General features: G+C 38.5%; 1 protein-coding gene across 8 annotated transcripts in view; it reads left to right on the forward strand.

Moving 5' to 3' along the window:
- The window catches only part of FOXP2 (forkhead box P2), a gene marked incomplete at both ends in the record, with an annotated part of 194120 nt that overhangs the window by 49658 nt on the left and 125223 nt on the right, over positions 1 to 19239 (forward strand). The gene's annotated exons all lie outside the window — the stretch shown is intronic.

The raw sequence follows: 19239 nt of genomic DNA on the forward strand, positions 1-19239 counted from the left end.
GCTCTGAGCAAGAGGGGCATGCTGAGACTTGTGTCTTCCTCTCAGATTCCTGCTCCGGTCTACATCTGCATGCTGCGAATTTCATAGTACACCAGGCAAAATATAACTGCAGGCAGAGGTTTGCAGAGCACTAGAGGTTTTTTCTAGTGCATCGGGTTGCCACCAGTCTCTAGTTTAACTGATGTTTTTCACAGATCCTTCTTCATTCAAGATTTCAATTTCTTACTCGTTTTCAAAACGAATATGAAGGAATAAATCACACATTACTTCTTACTAAAATTTCCCCCACAGACAGTTTGTGGGATCTAGATGAACATTTGTTGGGGTAAAAAAGAAAGTTCTTAAAAATTTTCTTAGATTTTGTTTCCTGTGAGCAAAAGCATTTTTTTGCCCAGCAAGTAACTAAAAGTTCCTTTTACAAGTTACTGAGCTTGATGCAGGAAATCCAAGGAAACGTGAGTCTATTCCTGTGACTTCAGATTAAGTTATCATAATCTGATTTTTCTTCTTATCTGTGATCAGTCATTGTAAAACTGGAATGTTTCCGAACAGCGGGCAGTATTTAGCGATGGATAACAGTGATAGCAGAGAGCAGGATCCTCGCAGTGTAAACTAAGCAGTCAGACATAACAGGGAATGTGATTTTCATAAACCAAAAATATGTGTTCTGACTATAAAACTGGAAGCCAGAAACTTCTGGCTGCTACGTTACCACCCTGAGATGCTGTAAAGTTTAAAAATACAAACAAGTGAACTGTCATTTAGGATGCATTTATGAGGTTGAAGGGATCTGTAGGTCACCCCTTATTAGAATTGTCCCACATAGTATTTTTTAATAGCGAAAGCACTAGCTACTGACCAGGTTTCTCACACAGATTTGTATTTATACAGAATTTTTAAGCTGGAAATGCTACACTTCAGCTTTGTTTGTTATTCCACCTACTGTCTCAGAGCCCTGAGTTGTGCATTATGCGTCAAAACATGTTCTGTTCTTTCAGAGTTCGTAGGGAGGCAATGCGATGTAATTCATTATGCCCCGAAGATAAACAGTACCTCTTGACCTTTTCAAGAAAAGTTGCAATATTTTCTTATTCCAGAATGTAATATTGTACTGAGCCGATATCAATGTGATAAGATAAATGTTTCCTTTTCTAATGTAAACCAGAGTGCGCTACATTTATATAACAGTCTTGGGGGATACCCGAAGCCTCCAGATAAAAAGGGGCAGCTTGGCTATTGTATGTAGGTCTGCATTTTTGAATTCTCAGCTTCAAAGCACAGAGGGCAAACCGCGTCCAGTCTTGAATGCAATGGTCAGGACTTTCAGAAGTGCACTGATTTTTGTGTTGCCCAATTTAGGATTCTCCTGAAGAATTTGCAAGCAAATTGAAAAGTATTGCATTTGTTAAAAAAACAAAACAAAACAAACAAACAAAAACCCAACACAAAACCCACACAAACAAGCTCCAAACCCACAAAAAAGAAGACTGTCAACACCTTTCTCCTCAGGACCAGAAGCTTTGGAGATGTCCCAGCTGAACCACGTGAGTCAGTGCCGCACTGTTTGTAGCTAACTTGATTTTTACTGTACTAAAAAGTATCTCAGGAAATGAAAGGCTAATGAGAAGTAGTTTCCGATCTCATTTCTTTCTCCTCATTCCCCACTGTTGTTCAGAGCACAGTTTCCTTTTAGTCTCTTGGCTATTGTTCATTACACTGTTAGTTTTCACACGGCCTATTTCTGGTTGATGAAGTCAGTTGTGTGCGTATGTGGTGCTGCTGTGGAGTGGGGCTCTGAACATGGTCCTGCCACTTGTTCCCAGTTTCTCTCCTTCCTGCAGAAGGCAATGCCCAACTCCAGAGGAAGAAGTACATTTTCCTTGATAGACTTTGCCCAGGTGTTAATGCAGAGTCCTGCTCACTTCGTTCCTGGCACATCTCCCTCCCAATGGCCTCGTTTACCTTTAATATGTTAAAGGGTTTTGTATGCAGGTCAGTGCTCCGCTTTATATGTGGCATGTAAAAAACCTCTGTCGCTCATGTATATTCTATTTGCAGGAAAGAGGGGCTTTAACTGCAGCTACTATTCCATGTAAAATAACATGGTATGCTTTAAAATCAGTTCATTATTAAAAAGGATTTACTTCTGCTGTTCCTGCATTTGGAACTTCATAGATATTCTGAGCAGTTACTACCGTAAGCAAAATAATGCTGTTACACTATAAAGCAGTAACATCTTTCAACCCCTTCAGGTTGAAAATAGGACTATTTTAAACATACCAATCGCAGCATATAAATTAGATTCAACAGGGATTAAAATACAGGAGAAAAGAGCAGTAAAGAACAGAACTAAGAAGGAAGTGAAATATCATTAAATCAGTCTGTTTTACATAGATACCTTGTTAATGCCATTTAGTTCTGGACTTTCTCGTTTGTTAATGTCTTAAAATCTAGGGACACCATTTGGAAAGAGGAAAGATTAACATCTGTATTAGGAAGCTAACTGGAAAGAGTGAGTTTTGCGGGAAGATTTTAAGTTAATGAGTGAAGCGAATACATGAAGGAAGATGAACATGCCATGTAGTTCAGTGCAAGGAAAACCTTGGAGTCACTCAGGGAAGAAGGACGACCATTGGCAGAACAGTAAAGCTGACACATCAGAAGAAAAAATGAAGATGAGGTTCTTTAAGGATTGAGTTGACTAGGACTTTGAGAATAAAGAATTTGAATTTCATTGGAAAACAACTCATATATTCATCAGGGAACTAAACAGAATGGATGAATTAGTTATTCTTTATAATGAAAGAGAAATAAATTTGAGCTAATGAGTTTTAGAGGCAACGAACTTAGATTTTGTGTTAGCAGATGTGCAATTGTGCATCTCTTTTAGATACAGTTCTCTCTTTGGTCGACACATTTGTGACAGTTGTATGTATCTACAGTAAAGACCATCCAAAAATTTCTTCTGACTTAAAAAGAAAATTTCTAGAACATATATTTTGTATGTGTGGAGTGTGATTAAGTTTGTGCAGCCTGTATCCCACAGTAAAGGAAAGGAGCACACTAAGGCAGAACCAGAAAAGTGACTCGGCAGAGTGTTTACCACTCGGTCTGTAGCGTATCTCCTCACTCATTGTTGGGGATTGTTAAATGATCTATATCAAATTCCTTCTACAGCTGTCAGTACCTGCAAGCATATAAACATAAGATTTCTAGGAGGTAGATACCCGCATCGCTAAAAGGACTGCTCTAATTGGCATAATCAGTACAAGAAATGAAGAGTGAATGAGCATGGAAATAGAATTACTTTCCTACCCCTTGAAAGGAGGCAGTAACAGCCTACATTCATTGCAGCTGGCTATGCTGAACTTACCCTGAATATAGAAAAGAGGCATTTTAATCTCCAGGACCATCCATCTGGCATCTTCCATTAACACTAGATACACCAAGGGAAAAAAAAAAAAGAAAAAAAAAGGAGAGATGTATTTGTAGCTCATGTCCAGAAACATTTATAAATTTATTTGAGACTCGAGGATCTTGCAAAAACTTTAACTGCTGGAAAGTTCCCTATTCAGATTAGCTGTCTCTGCACACCCCGTTCCTATAACTCAGGGCAGAACAGCGTTTGTCTGTGCCTTGAATTTTACTGTCACCTTGATTTTCTTCCTTACTAGACTGAAGTGATTTAAATCTGTTTGAAATCCGTATGTGGTTGGATATTGCTTGAAATGAGCTACAGTGTGAGTAGACAGGAGAGACTGGCAGTTGAACACATACAGTAATCAGTGAGGGCAGGATTTAATTGTAGCTAATTTGTACTGGTTGAACACCTCTCCGTATAAAAAATATTTTATACTCAATTATAATTTATAATGTTTTGGACAATCAACATATGGTAAAACTTAACAGTATAACCGTTTAATCTAACACAGATTTGACCTGTCCCTTCTTTGCTTGTCAGAAGCCTTTATTCCTTTCTATACAGGAACAGTCTAAGAAATGCAAGCCTGCATACAGGACCAGATCTTTTCCTATCTTTGGTCCTACTAATTTTTGATTTTGAGGATGCATTAAAGGCCACCATGTGAAATGCTGAATTCCCTCTTTTCCCAAAACCTTATTTTTAGCTGAGAAATTCAGGAAACTTGCTGAAGCTGTACTGCAGTGCGGGTGTATACATATGGCTTGTGACAGGTTAGATACAACACAATAATTTATGACTGCGTGAATGTACATTTTGCTGAATCCCCTTCTTTGTTCTCAAGTATGAATGTTCTTCTCCTTATCATTCATTTAAAGTTTTTATAAAACTGTGTTATTGAAGCTTTAGCTGTAATTATTTTGTCTTCTTATAACACCTAGGAAAAACAAAACAAAAACCCCAAACCAAACCAGAATTCTGCTGTGCCAGAAATCATATGGGGTAATATATGTGCAAAACTTAAAAAATACATTCTAAAACAGCAATTACTTCTCAATAAAGAGTTGTAGCAGAGGCTTTTGATTCTCAGACATGCAGAAATGTTAAGAAAGCTCTGTCTGAAAAAAATTAATGTTCTGGAAAGCAAAAGCTCAGGTTGGTACCGCTTGCACTTGGCAAAATTTCAGGAATTGCTTCTTCCAACAATTATTGATTGCTAGAGGTGAAAATTCCTGAAGCTATTGCACTTAGGGTTTGGGGGGTTTTTGAACTTTAGCTTTGTTGCAAAATGTCTACTTTGGAATACTATTAATTCACAATGTAAATAAATTCCAGTGGTGCTCATGATATATCTTGTCTTGCGAGGTGATGTAAAAGCTTAAGTGCATTCCATATGTCCAGATTTCAAGGAATGGTGCCTGTTAGGTCAGTGAAAGTGCTTACTTTGTAGTTGCAGGGTCTGCCAATGCTTGTTACAATAGAAAGAGTGTCTATACTACTTTAACTGTGTCTGACTAGGCAAAAAACCCCTTGCCTTCAAGATTAAGGAGGTCAGATTAAGTAAAATTAATTTATTTTCCTGAGTAGCGTAATCATCTCTAGTCACTGGAAGATGTATTTTCAGTGATACTGTGCTGGCCTGATTGTTACACCCTGATTATTACACGAGTGTTTTTAATGCCTTCTGGTCAGGAAGAAGTTTAATTTCTCTTCAACATTACTCCCATTGTTTTTATTTTGGTGGTATTCAATTGTGATTCTCTTTGCACTTCTAAAAATTTTTTTCAAGTTGCCTTTAATTTACAGGGTTAGGCCATGTAGCCTTCCTGTGATTCCCCTTTGCTCTGTACCTTTCCAGCAGTGAAGAAGTAATTCAGCTCTTATTTGTAAAGGCACAAGGCCTCTAGCCAGAATCTTCCAAAATTTTGATGCAGAAAAATACATTAGAAAAATATCAGAGATTGTTATTTTAAAATAAATACCTAGGCCTTTTAATTTTTATAGAATAATAGCAATAATAATATTAATAAGCAGTAGTGCTTGAAGTTGAGCCTTTTTTCTCTGCTTGCTTGCACTCTGTGCAGGTGACACATGGCAGTACCCCAGAAGCTTTGCAAACGGCTTCCCAGAGTCCAAATGAACTTTACTGAATGACCTGCTTGCTCCTGTACCTTTAGCAGGGAGAGATGAGTGCAGCACTGAGAACTGGAGCACTTTTGGAGCTGGTGTCTATCCTGAGCTCTGAAAATTACTTTCTCTGTAGACTTTTGTCAAATTACATAATTCTGAATTCTCACTCTTAAGTGCCTAAACACGAAGATGAAAAATACCATCAACCTTATTAGAATTTACAGAAACGATAATACAGTACTATTTTTGTGGATTTGATTGACAGGAGCTCTGGAAACATATGCTTTGCAGTCAAATCTGGTTTTTTCTCCCCTGCTTCTTTGATTTAAAAAAAAATAAATTTAAAAAAAAATAGCAAAAAAGCTTTACATAAAAGGGTGGCTGTTGTCAGAATTTTGATTCCAGAAGTAAAACTCACCCCGGATGCATGAGGTGTCTGTATAAAACTGGTACTTAAAACTCACCAGCTGACACAGTCCCTGGGATGCAATCATCTTTCCCACCCCTACAGACGAGTGTTTATTGCTGCTGTTTCTGACTACAGTTTGTTTTTCCAACCTGTTGAACTATGAAATCAGGGTCCTTTCAAGCTCTTTGAAGCCATTGCAAAATCACAGCCTGGTTACATCAGCTGAGAGACACTCTCTAGCAACATACATCCTGTACAGAGCACATAGGCATGATCCAAGCAACCTGATCTGGTGGGACTTGTCCTTGCCCATAGCAGAGGGGGTGGAACAAGATACTAAGGTACCTTCCAAACCAAACCATTCTATGATTCTAGTAAATGAAGCATATGGATCCTGGATACTAAACTGGGCAGGTGACCCAGGGTGAGACACATCTGAGCTAATAAGCATTTACCCCCACAACTGGGGTGACTGCATCCAATTCCCTAGTAGGACTGGTCCTTTGGAAAATTGTGACTGAAAATCATGTTCTGAGGTCCTCTGCAATTTATCAGTGTAGCCAAACCCTGGGAGAATTGGTAAAAACGGTATTGTCATCATGCCCTTTTCAGTGATACACTCCTTACAGTTTTTGTAACTATAAACTTGAATGTACATGGAGTGTTCATGTCTTACGGGTATCAATGAACCTGGGGATCGCTGGAGAAGAGGGTGAGAACCTCTGACATTCATTTAAAACCAAAGTTTGTTTCACTTGCTGGTACAGCTCTGCTTTCAGGTAGCTACATAAGCCTTATGCCATAAACTGTACTCCAGAAAGTATTTCAAAGCCATCCCAATGTCCTGACATGGTTTCTCTCCCATTTTTATTCTTCAGTCCACTGTCCCATGGCACAGGAGGAGCCCTGGGAATTGCAGTAGACTACTAGATACCATCCAGGCAGCTTTCTCATAAAAGCCAAGGCCTTTTGACTAAAAATGCTGTAGTGCTATGGTATCTGTCATGGTTTTTACCCCAAATCTCAGAGCTGGAATTGTTTACATTTTGTCCTGCAAAATAAAAAATCCTTCTCTTGTAGATGGAATGAATTTTTTAAAATGACAACTGAAGTAATATTTACTTTACATTGTAATGCTATGATAGTAGCAAAATACCTAGTTAGGAATACATCCACGTTTTCTGTCATACTTTCAAGTCATTGTATGAAGAAGTGATGATCTAGGAAAAAAACATGGCTGAGTGTTTGACAGGTAAGATGCACTGTCTCCTGCCTAGTCAATTAAAATAAAAGACAATATTAGAAGCAATAAAGTAGCATCAGATCATGTCACCTAAGGAAAAAATAAAAAGGGCTTTATGGCTGGTTAGTGGGTTTTTTTAGTCCATGTGTATCTACTGATGTTTGTAAAATGAGCACTGTGTGTTGAAAGCAGCACGTAAAATGATGATGGACATCGAGCTAGAACTTAGTTTATTACTCTTGTAATATGTGGCACTGTGAATAGTTTGGTATGCTAAAAATACTGCCAGTATCATACCTAGATGAAGTACATTTGTAAAAGGTTCTGCTCTATAGCTTATACAGTTACTAAATCTCAAAAGCCCTCTATCTGTCCTTGAAAAGCCTCACTTCCCTCTTCAGTCTCTGAACTGATAGTAATGTGGGAGCAATCGAGGACTACACACAAGGAACTGTCGTTAACAAAATTATTTCATAAAACACTGAACTGAAACTGGAGGGCAAAATGCAGTATTTACTGAAAAAGTTGCCAGTCCTTAGCTAAGTTTAATTATCAGTAAATTATAGAAGGTGAGAAACTGCAACAAGTTTGAAAATTTTGCTGGTCATCAGTCAGAGAAATGTCTGTCCTGTTTCAAACCTACCTGGGATTGATATGGCAAGAATATCTCGATCGAAAAAGAAGTTAAGGTTTGGGAGGATGAGGGCAAGTATCCAGGTTATTTAGGTTATTTTTTGTTTCACATTTTTCAGGAAAGAAAATGTAACCTTTCTAATCAACGTGTACATGTGAAAAGGCTGCGGAAGCGTAGTGTTTCTTTAATCCATCCAGTGCTGTCTCACACCTTGATGGTACTTCTGTGGATTTATTTAAATAATACAAAATACAGTTTGATTAGCAGTCTGCTATTTTCAAAACTGACTGCAAAAACATCTGACAAAAAAAAAACCCAACCCAAAACTGCATGAGAAATTTACTGTGTGGATACCAGTTTTGATTTAAGAAAAATTTTGGGATTAAATGTAAGACTGGGCTCTTTTATTACTTTTTCCCCACTGGGCACAGCAGCAGTGCTGTGCCAGCCCGTCCTGTGCTAGGGGTCTGCAGGTTGCACAAGGCAGAGCAGGGTAGAAGGAAACATCTAACTGCTAAGTGTTCTACATACACCTCATGTAAGGGTGCAAACGCCAACATACTACTTAATGTGTAAGTGTGCAATGAGGGAAATAAACCCCTCGTCAGCTCCTCTCATAGACACCTTGGAAGCAGTAAGGGTGAAGCCGCTTGAAGGTAGGAAGGGCAATGGTGATGGCTTGATGCCTCACGTAAAGCTTGAAGGTAGGAAGGGCAATGGTGATGGCTTGATGCCTCACACAAAGCTTGAAGGTAGGAAGGGCAATGGTGATGGCTTGATGCCTCACATAAAGCTTGAAGGTAGGAAGGGCAATGGTGATGGCTTGATGCCTCACGTAAAGCATCTCTGGAAGAAATCCAGAAATTCTGGGAGAAGTCACAGAGGGAGGTAAAGGAATTGTTACAGATTGATGAGGTTTAAAAAGGTTACAAGAGGAAAAAAGGGGGTATTATAGAAAGGAGAATCTGGAAAATATTTCAAGGACATGAAATCTTATGCCTAAAGAGGAGTGTCTTTTGAAGAGAAGACTAGTAACCGAATTTTGGGCCATATTTAAGTTGATGACAAGACATGATAGAAGACTTATAAAAGCTGAAATTCAGGTTTTGATTTGTGTAAAGTAAGAGTATTTGAAAGGACAAAAGGAGTGAAATTTATAGCTAAACTTCCTTTCCTGTGTATTTTGATCATATGCCTAGGTTACCAGTGGTTTTGAGGGGGGTGGGAGGGGGGTTATATGCATGCTAGTGATAGTGGTTATGCAATATATGGTTCAGAGGAAATTCTTACAATCTGGTGCCAGAATAGACTTTAACTGATTTCAAGTATTACATATGTTTGGCACCAACATAACTGGGTGTGTCTGCTTTTACAAATGTATCAGAAGATGATAATCCCCCTGAGCATATTTATTTTTATAATTCCTTGATTAGCTTGCTGTTTAGGAAGATTACTGTAGATGCCAAGGCAATATATAATAAGCATATTTTTTTTTCCTGGGTGAGCTTGATGAAGTGTGATTGGAACATCTACCTTTTAATTCAGATACCTAACCTGTTGTGTTGCTCATGTATACTACTTGGGAATTCCTCGTACAGTTCCTATCATTTCTCCAGCATCTAAATGCCCTGGGAATTGCAAAATGTCTCTCTATTCCTCTTTTGCAAAACATTTTTACTAGCTTCAGGTCTTTTCTTTTTCATCCCCGCAAGTTTCTAATCATAAAGAATATACTCCCTACCACATCTCCTCACAAGGGCTGAAACTAGGATGAGGAGCCTGAGGACATTTGCCTGTCTGTCTTCACTTGCATTTTAGCTTAAAATTAAAGCTCTTTGTCATTTCACTCTACTCATAATCTTCACTCTTAAAACTCCCCAAAGTGGAGAATTCTTTCTCAGTAGCTCCGTCTACACGGACTGTTAAGGCTGCCCTTCAAAACATACAACTCATTTGCCAGCTATGGCAAGAAACTGAAGATTGGGACTCTTCAGAGACAGAAGGCTGCATGTTGGATCATGCCTGCTAGATCATCACAGAATGCACCGAAAGAGTTAAAAAGCAGATAAGCAGCCCAAGAGGAGAGCTGAAACTGTAGTAATTCAGGTAGGCCAGAGTAGACTGCAAGTGTGGATAGTCCCTTCAGAGAGATGTAGAGCTAGCCAGTGCTACTTTGTGTTGGGTTTTCTACAGAATACAAACATTTCCTTCAAGAAAGAAAGAGATTTAGCTTTATATGTGTGAATATGTGTGTTACTTTGCACACATATAGATAGAAATTAATATGTGAGCATGGTACAGAGGTTCCTTGGGAACTTCACAGCCTACAGATTTTAGTGATTTAGAATTATTCCAAGAAGTTGAGATCAGACTTCGTGTTATCAGCACGGTCATAACTATTGCTGAATACCACCGTTTGGAAGCTCAGTGTCTAGCCAATGGGCTATTTGCATAATTTACTTCTTGATATCATATCAGTGATTTACTGTTGGTTTGGGGTTTTTTTTAAACTCTTGACAGGACTGCATTTCTCTCTGTCCAAAAGAAGGTTTATCACAAAACCTCAAAAAATAATCTTAAAAGGCTATAATCGTATCACCCATTTACATTAATGTTTATCGTTGCTTCCCCTAATTATTCCTGTATTGAATATATACCTGGAGCTCCTTATGCAGACTGAAGTTTTTTAAAAACATCACAGAAATATCCATAAGGGAAAAAAAATGGACTCAGTGGGATTTCAGCTTATTTAGTTCTAGCAATAAAGACTGATACTTTTAAGTGGCTTAGACTATGCAGTGACTTTTGATCAAATTATTTAATTAAAACTGATGTAAATCAGGTTATCAAAGATACTTTGAAAGTTTTGTTAGTGTGGCTTTAGATGTAATCTCACAATAAACTATAATAATGAGTCTGTTTTTGTGGCTTTTTTTTTTTCTTGCTTTGCTGTTTTTCTGGTTGAGATGTCTGACTTCAGTAGATCAAACTGTGCTTCAAACTCTTGCTCTTGCCTTTTCTTTCTTCTTCCTAGCTCTTCATTTCAGCCAGTCCTGTTATTTATAGTAAGAACTGTAACATGAAGAAAATTCTTGTTTTCTGCTACTGTTGTGCCCGTATGCCCGTACATGGGGGTGAGGACACAAGAATCCTGCCCAGATGGCTCTGACTGTAATTAAGGCACAGAGCACTTAATTCTAAGCCATCCCCTGTTCTGTATAAACTATTTCTCTGTTCAGTCCAACATTTCAAGGGTAGTCTCATTAACACAAATGTGGTCATTTAAGGTTGGAAAACTTAAAAAAAATTAAAATTTTCCATGTGCAGCTCTTAGTGGTGCTCTGCTGTTGCCTCACCATAGAAACAAAGCATGCTGAAGCTTCATGATGTTCAGTTTATGAGAACATGGTGTTATTTGAAATGTAGGAAGGTGTTAGACATCACAGTAATCCGAACTTGGCATGCTTTCACAGGAACCACACAGTCAAATAAAATAGGTCTTGAAGACATTTGTGAGATCTTCTGTGTTCCAGAGCAGAATCACTGCTCTTAACTGTTCGTGAAGATGCTTATTAAACAGGTCCAGTGATAAGGATTTTGCAGCCTCTACACACTTTATTGTATTCTTCCACTATCCCTACCATTGAAAAGCTTCTTCTTAAATTTAATCAAATCTCCCTGGATTCAGTTTAAGGCCATTCTTTCTTCTCCTATCTGTGGAATATGATTAATTCATTCTGTGCAGAAATTTGCTGAAGACCACTATTGATTTATGGTTGGTTTTGGGTTTCTGTTTCTACAGTCAGACTTTTGCTATCCTGTAGGTTGGATTTTCTCACTGTGTTCATTATTACTGCTCTTCTCTGGTTACTGGTGAGATGGTCCACCTCTCTGAAACATTGTGCCCCAAGCTAGGTACAGTTCACTAGATGAGTCTTCAAGAAGTTGAATAAACAGGAAAAAAATACCAATTTTTTTATATGACACTTCCATTTATATACTTAACATTGTGCCTGTTTGCTTTTATAGTAATAACATGACAGTATCGATTGATGTCTTTATTGACAGTAATTTATGTCTTTTATGGTTTTGATCACAGGTATATTAAATTTGAGATATCTTTAAATTATGTCCTTGTAAGAATTGAACATAACTAATTAGAGCAATTAAAAATATTTTAAAAGAAACTTTTGTTTATTTATATCTAATTTGAAACCCAGCCATGAACTTTTCTTCTCCTCCACTGATTATCAGTTGGATATTTCAGTAATGGCTGTTGTACCTTCCTCCCATACAGCAAAAACCTGGTATTTTCCAATCTCACTCTTAATTCCTCTCAATGTGATTGGCAGAAAGAGTTTTAATTCTTAAAATTACTGTCACTATTGATGTCATGTAGATCCATGCTCTTTGATGGATAACTTGGGTTTCTAGCTTGCAGGGTAGTGAGGTGAGGACTTGTGCTTATGATGCGTTTTGCCAGCACTCCTTTACCAGTCACTGCGCAGAAAGCTATTTAATAAAGGTTGTAAAGACAGAGGTACTTCTTTCTGCCTTCTAAATTGCTAAGGCTTTTCGAGAGTAAATATTGTTTTGGCCTTTATTCTTCACATATTATTTTGCCTCTTTGTATTACTTAACAAAACTAATCTGTCCTCACATCTGTCCTCTCAAAGTTTAGGTTCTATTCTAGAAATTTTGCTCTTGACCAGAAAAAAAAATGTTTGAGTGCATGTTTGCCTTTGTTTTGTACCAGCCTCAACTTTTCATTTAGTTTATGTTTGATGATTATTTCTGTTAATTTGCTTAATAATCTCCATGCTGGTTTCATTGCCTTTAATTTGTAAATTTCCCTTCTGTGTTTCTGTCAGTTAAAACCGCTGCCTTCTAACAGCCTAACCTTGTAATGCTTCTCTTGATGCTGTGCTTCTTTCCCCTCCCACATTTGCTCTGCATTTTGATTTTGGTGCAAATGGGACCTCTCTTGCTTCCATTTGTATCTGTTCCTTTCCTATTTATAAATAATCAAGCCATCTAAGCCAACACCACCTTGTTTCAGACTGCCTAAATGGCAAGTGAGTATCTGCAGACTTGAATGGTCTTAATTTTAACCACCTCCTTTCAAATCAAGGATACACACACGTTTGCACCGTACATGTGTGATATTAGATAAGCATATAATAACTGTAAGGATACTTTATTCCTGGATTCATGCAGAGCATAGCTGTATTGATAGTTCTTTTCCCTGCACACTTGACTAGTTTTCACGTTGTTTTCTGGCTGGTTTTCAAATGGAAAAGCGGTGCATGCCGCCAGTGCCACATTCTGTTCCTGGGAAACCGAGGGAGCAGCTCCTCTGTTTAGCTACTACATGTCCCAGTTTTCTAACAACAATGCCACATGGGAGCAAATAGCAGTGGCAGGACATTGGTGAGTTTGTGGTATTCGATGCATGCACTGGTTTTTGTTTTCATTTCATTAATTCAGTTAGTTGCAGCGAAAGGTAAGTAGTCGGAATGGAGTAGGGCAGATTGCCTACTCCTGTGTTTACCAAAGGACACAGTTAAGTTGAAGCATGCAGGATGAAAGAGAGGAGACTGTCAGGTTGGAGCACAACTCCGTGCTGCAGGCCCTCACCTCTCCTAACCCTTCACATTTGCATTCCTCACGTGGTCAGAGCCTTGGAGATAGCATTTGGTTTTGCTGTCATGGACCACACTATGTGTGGTCAGATGTGTAGTCCTAATGACCAATGCACTTTGATGTCTACAGGGAAGAGCCCTGCTAGTGCCACCAGGAATTGAAGCAAGCCATGGATGTTTTGTTTCTAGTTCTTGGTCAGTCGAATAGTGGGCAGGAAAAATGAAAGAGTTGTTTTTGAAACAGTGTTTATTATCCATTTAAATTGGGTTGCATGGAGGGAAGCTAAATTTGCTTTATAAAATGAAATGTGTTAGCTGCTAAGTTATTAGTGCCCTGTATTTATTTAGCATCCTTCACACAAAGAAAAAGTAAGACACTAAACAAAAAAAAAATTGCCAAAACAATTAGAGTGAAAAAAATCTGGTAATTAACTATTATTTTTCACAAAACTAGTCTAATTACGAATCAGTCATGGTAAAATGAAAGGTCAATAACTACAGATGCATAATTTCTCTCTGATAGATTGCTGTTTGAAAATAGGTTTATGACAATTATGTGATTAATTTCCTTTTATTAAACAGCATTATGAGACTTCATGTTGCATTCATCAGTTTATTACTGTTACTTTTTCTCTTCAGTTGCAAATTAATCCTGGATAACATCAGGGCAGAACAGAAGCTCAGGTAGATTGAGGATCTCTTTTTCTAGTGTTGTTTGTATTGCAGAGAAGAACACAAATCTGAATCAAAACCTGAGCCTCAGTATGCTGAAACTGGCCATATCCAAAAAAACACTCCCAAACCAACCAAACAGAAAACCCCAAACAGCTAATTGCTTTTAGTCCAAGGAAATGAGGGACAGAGCCAGTGAAAGTCTTAACGTTTCCAGGATGAGGCACATGAGGAATGTTAAGTATATAAATTAAACTGTGCTCCAGAAAAACCTTCCCCACTTGGCACCTAACTCTGAAAGTGCTCTCCCTTTTTATTGTGAAGTTCCCCAGGCACCAAAAGTTGCTGTCCTGGACAGGGACAGACTTTCCCAGCCTTGGAAAAGCTAAGCATCCTCAGGATCCGAGAACCAGGAGTTTATTTGCACTGATTCCTGTAGCATCAGTACAGTACATGTTTTCAAGTACATTCAATGTTCTCTCAATCATTCCCGGTAGGGTTGGGCTTGGTACAGTGCTCAGTGGCCACCGCTGCTGTCTGGGGAAACAGCTGAAGGTTGGTTGTATTCAGTCCTCCCATCTAGCAGCCTGGTGATAGGAGTTCTTGAGATGGTGATACAGTGTCCAAGGCTATTGCCTCATCTTCTTGGGCATGATTTAGTTTCAAACATTCTGGTCTCCAGCAGATTTGTGTGCTACGACTAGGCAAGTGTGCAGGTGGCCCTGCAGTTCAACCGTCGCAAATCCAGGCTGTCTGCAGGCGCTGATCCAGGTGCAGAGGACAGACAGATCTCTTCCTGTTTGCGTATTTGCGTACTCTGATGTTGGGTTAGTTGAGTGAAATCCTTCTTAGTGAACATCTAGATTTCGTAGACAATACATTCCTTGAGGTGAGTGCCAACAGCCTTAGCCAGCTGGTTTCCTAGGAAAACTCGGTAATCATTGTTCAGCCCTCCACTCCTAGGTAAAATCAGACTGGTTCTGTGCCTTGGGCTCAGTTATATATGGGGTTTCTTTGACTTCATGGCCTCTCCAGAGTGGCACATTTGTCCTCAGCTGGCACGTTTTATCTTCATGGTGTAGGTGAGAGAAAAAAGAGTGGTATTCCCTAAGGGAAAGGATGCTGTCTTGTGGTGCATGGGAGTTGGCTTTTCCTGTCAGGCCTCCTGGAGGGACTGCTGTCATTAGGGAGTTGGATGATCTTAAATTCAAGATTCTTTGAATAGTGCTAAATGCTTTGCTACTCCTTTTGGAAAGATTATAAGCTGCGGTGCTGGCTGGCTGTGGTACTCATTAGAGACCTTTCTGGGAAGCTAGAGTCAGCAAGAGAGGAAGGTTCAGCAGTGTCATTTGAGTGCTGTTAGGGAGCATTAGGGAACGTTGAATGGCGATGCCTTTCTGTCCCCATCTTTTGAGGATCTCATACAGCCATGGGTAATTCTGGGCTTCTTGTCCAAAGCCAGCTGGAGAATGGGCCCGTGGCGGGGGATAAAGGGGCAGAGGTTCTTCTGAAGTGGTTTTTACAATAGATGTAGCTATGTAATCATATGGTTAACTTGTTATTCAACCAGTGCAGAGCAGTCTTTGGCCTTAAATCCAGCTTAGCATGTTGATATGTTTCGGTTGTGTAGTGCTACCAGCGAGATGACTCTCGTTTGACATATTCAGCCATTTGGAAACTTACATTGGGAAACTGAAGTTCAGCAGGAATGTTAGAGTGTGCAGTTACTTGAGAAAAATTAAAATAGGGATTTGGACTTAGAAAAAGGAAAGAGTCTGGTTGTCTTCTGGCAAGTTTTTTTTTTTTTTTTTTGGTTCTGGTTATCTGCAAAGTATACACCTCTTGTCAGTATAAATAGGGAGTGCCTGTATAAACATTCTTGTTTCGCCTGTTCCACATAATAGTTTCTTGTATCATATTTCTTTTGACCTCGCTATCTGAAACCAATTACAGGAGATCCATTTGGGCTGCATCTATTTTCATAAGAAGCCCAGGCAGCAGTGTTTTTCTCAGAGATGAATATCAACATCAAATATGCTTCTGAGTGCTTTGTTATTTATGTTTCAGAGAGATTTTGTAGCCTTCAGCTCTCAAGAATGTGTCACGCTGTGCTGTTTATACATTGACGATATTAATGGGCGTAGATGTCATTTTTCATTTTAACGTCTCAAATGCAACAGGCTGATAGGTTAAACATTCCTGGTTTTAAAGGAAAGATATGAGTGACATCTTTTTTCCTAAAAATATGCATATATTTACTTTTTACAAAAGCCAAAGTAATAAGTTTACCATCTTTTAGTGGCAGCTTCCACTTTATTAAAATGATAAAACTTTTTAAATTGTTTTAAGGCGTGCTTAAATACAAGGGTTTGGAATACAAAAGAAAAGCGAGTTGTATCTCATAGTATTATCGCCAACAAATTGCAAAATCTACTACAATTTATCAACTTTAATAGGGTGAGTTATATGCAATTAATTTCATTTTTGTTCTGCTTATGTTTTAGCTATGCCAAAGCTGCACAGTAAATATTAAGAAGTAGTGTTCCCAGTAAATATTTTACTAGAAGACACAGTGAGTTCTGGAAACCATATGCCCAGATTTCCTGCTCATACAGCCATTACTTAAAGCATTATAATGATTTTCATTTGCATTATTAAAATAATTTCTAATCCTCAGCTCTCTTTATTTCTTATGTCTGCATGGACTTTTTGTGTAGTTTTACTAATTTAGATAACTTAATTAAGGAAAAGTGCCTCCTAAATTCGAAACAAATGTTATTGGAAACTGGATACGATTTTGACTGCCTTAGAATCCGTTCTTGCTGCTGTTAACTTGAGGTAGGACTCAAAAATAATTTTGTTCTGACAGATTTATAAATGTCTCTTAGTTTGTCTTCATCGAACCCTTTTTAAAACAGAAGCTGCTATCAAATTAGTTCATAGAATTTTGTAAATGACATGTGGGATGGGTGTTTAGTGTACATTTAAAACTATGAATTTTGAAGGATGCTTTCAAGTTCTCAATTTGTTTTGTAAATACTCAATAGTGGCAAATGAAGTGGTGGAACCGAATGTTTTATAGTCTCATAATCTTCACTGATGAATAATGTCAGTAATAATCCTTTGAAATTAACAGTGTGTTTCTGGGAGGTTGTTTACTGAGTAGCAAAATCTAAAGTCAAGCAGCACACTGGGAGGAAAAAGTACCATATGACAACTGCTATGAGAACAAAGGCTGCCAGTGATTTCTCCTTATGAGTTTTAAATCATCTCTGATCTCCTGAAATTGTTTTCTGTTCTTCCTCTATCTCCTGTGTTTACAATAATCTAAACTGCCACAATAAGATCACTGAAGTATTCAGGTAGTCATCATTTATAAGACAGTCTGTATTAAAAGATGAGCCTTTACTCCTTTAAAGATATCCCAACCAGCACATACGAATCAAAATAGTTTAAGTAGTAGAGCCTTTTATGCAAACATATCCTGTTGTGCTGCCTTGCTTTTTCATAAAGTGTGACTCTTTTTGTAGTTAACGGTGGGAAGTCGTGCTTTCTTAGGCTGATTCCACAGGGGCATGCTAGCCACCATTTCAAATCATACCATCTAGCTTAAATCTAAGCTGCAGCATAGTATAATTCTCTAAATTTCAAGTACTGTAAATGTGCAGCTTTACCAGATGCTTGCTTGCTTGTTTGATTGTGTTGAAGTGAGATGACTTTGCTGCTGAGGAAGATCAGGACACTGAAACAACTTGCTGAGTGTTCCCATTATTTGCAAGTTCATATTAGCATTACATCATTATGACTTCTTTGCCAGATAAAGGCCATGTAATGAGTTTTCTGCCACTGCCACAGAGAAAAATAGTTATCTTTATGGTTTTTCCTGTTTCCGTAATTCCGGGTCTCTCCTCTGGTTCTTGGAGCAATACCAGGCTGAGCAGTGAGGTTGGTTTCCCCATACAGTCTGCCATGAATTCTGGAGATCAGTCATTCTCTTGCTTCGGTTCAGGTGTCCCTTTCACAGAGCTCTAAAGGTTGGGAAAGATTATAAAGGCACCAGACTTATTCTGTTCATCTGTTTAATCCACGTTTTGTGCTTAAACCGCTGCAAGATGTTGGGACCAAATCCTGGCGGCCCTGAAATCAACAGATACATGTATCTCTGATCTCGGGCAGAGCAGGACTGTCCTTTAGGATCTGCTCAAGAACTGTGAGCGCAGAGGAGATTATGCTATTCACATAGGAGACCGGGCATCCAGTGGTTCCTTGGTAACAAAATATTTCAAGTGCACTTTGAAATATGTTAACTTCTATTTATTTTTGGTGGAGAGAAGCTAGTTCAGCGCGTCTCGTTGCTTAGGTTCAGAGGAATGTATAGTCTTTGTAAAGCTGACCTGTAATTACTTGAGAATTTGATGAAACAATATGGGGATTGTTGTGGGAATGTCTCCAAATGTTAAAAGTCTGCTCTGCAAACTTTGTACCAGAGCCTTCTATGGGGAGACGAATCAATGTTGTTAGGAGATGGTGCTAGTGCATTCAGTTTGTTTACTTTGGTTTTCTGTGTCTGCCTGCCTTCTCAGAAAACTTGCTTGGAGCCAGACTGTAGCAGCCCTCTCTCTGTCTTTTCATAATTGATCAGGGGATGACTGCCTTCCCTGAGGGTTAAGACGTGGCAACTTTTTCTGTTTGCTCAGCATCTCAATGCAGTAGTTCAAACATTGTTCACACCAGCTGGCAGTGTAATGCCATATGCACATCTTGTCAAAGCAACTGTTGTCATGGATACTAGAAACTATCTTAAAAACCAGCTCATTTGAGTCTAATCAAAATTGTACCTTTCTTTATCAGTTGAGAATCTTTATTATTTTAGGGAACATTGATCAAATGGCATTTATTGCAGTGTATTCCGTCTACAGTGTGTTTTAATAACGTCGATAATGGTGGGATGTATTTTAAAGCTGTAACTGCTATTTACTGCACTGATTTTTTTTTTAAGGGGGGGGGGGGGCAGCGAGGAAGAGTTCTCCAGGTAGTCGAAATGTTTTGAATCGAGGGTGGTTCTTTTTTCATTTCTAAATAAAAACC

This window comes from Gallinula chloropus (assembly GCF_964237585.1).
Source record: "Gallinula chloropus genome assembly, chromosome: 1".
Taxonomy (NCBI): Eukaryota; Metazoa; Chordata; class Aves; order Gruiformes; family Rallidae; genus Gallinula; species Gallinula chloropus.